Here is a 1,016-nt window from a genome sequence, read left to right as displayed (position 1 = left end):
TCCTCATCCATCAGAAAACAGACAGAATGAAAGCCACATCACAGAAAACTAACCAAACTAATCACATTTTAGTCTTTCTGATTTTGGTAAAACCATTGTCATGAAATAAGCTTTATGGACACCTAATATGATACATTTTTAAATCAAATTATTGAATTGGGTGAATTTAGATGTCAGTAAATATATGGATATGAGAGTTGGACTGTGAAGAAAGCTGAGCACCGAAGAATTGATGCTTTTGAACTGTGGTGTTGGAGAAGCCTCTTGAGAGTCCCTTGTACTTCAAGGAGATCCAACTAGTCCATTCTAAAGGAGATCAGCCCTGGGTATTCTTTGGAAGGAATGATGCTAAAGCTGAAGCTCCAATACTTTGGCCCCCTGATGTGAACAGTTGACTCATTGGAAAAGACTCTGATGCTGGGAGGGATTGGGGGCAGGAGGAGAAGGGGACGACAGAGGATGAGATGGCTGGATGGCATCACCAACTCAATGGATGTGAGTTTGAGTGAACTCTGGGAGTTGGTGATGGACAGGAAGGCCTGGTGTGCTGCAATTCATGCAGTTGCAAAGAGTCAAACATGACTGAGCAGCTAAACTGAACTGAAATGACACTTTTGAGAAAGCCTGCTTATATTTACATTGATCTCCTGTGAAAATGGACCAGACCCATGGAATTCCATTCAACAATCAAGATGTTTTAGAAACAGCTTTCCACCTAATTAAACTGATAAGAACAGATACTACACTTGATCTTAGCCAAAAGACTGAGAAAACATTTCACAAGATGGTGGAGAAAAGGAAGTTCACTCATCTCCTGTGAGAACTCCAAATTACAACTTGCTGCCCAACAACCACTGACAGGAGGATGTTGGATCACACCGGTGGGGGGGGGGGAAGGGGGGGGAGATACCCTATGTCCAAGGGCAAAGGAGAAGCCCCAGAAATATGGTAGGAGAAGCAAAATCATGTTTAGAATCCATCCCCATTCCTGCCAGAGATACTCAGAGGTGCAAAGA

General features: G+C 42.9%; 1 pseudogene; it reads right to left on the bottom strand.

Annotated features, from left to right (window-relative positions):
- Nucleotides 1-653: 653 nt before the first annotated feature.
- On the bottom strand, nucleotides 654-776 carry LOC114117385 (U2 spliceosomal RNA; annotated as a pseudogene).
- Between the last annotated feature and the right edge of the window lie 240 nt (nucleotides 777-1,016).

The sequence above is a fragment of the Ovis aries genome, chromosome 12, assembly GCF_016772045.2.
Source record: "Ovis aries strain OAR_USU_Benz2616 breed Rambouillet chromosome 12, ARS-UI_Ramb_v3.0, whole genome shotgun sequence".
In the NCBI taxonomy this organism is placed as follows: domain Eukaryota; kingdom Metazoa; phylum Chordata; class Mammalia; order Artiodactyla; family Bovidae; genus Ovis; species Ovis aries.
The sequence above is the reverse complement of the archived record's forward strand: the minus strand, read 5'-3'. Positions and strand labels throughout refer to the sequence as shown.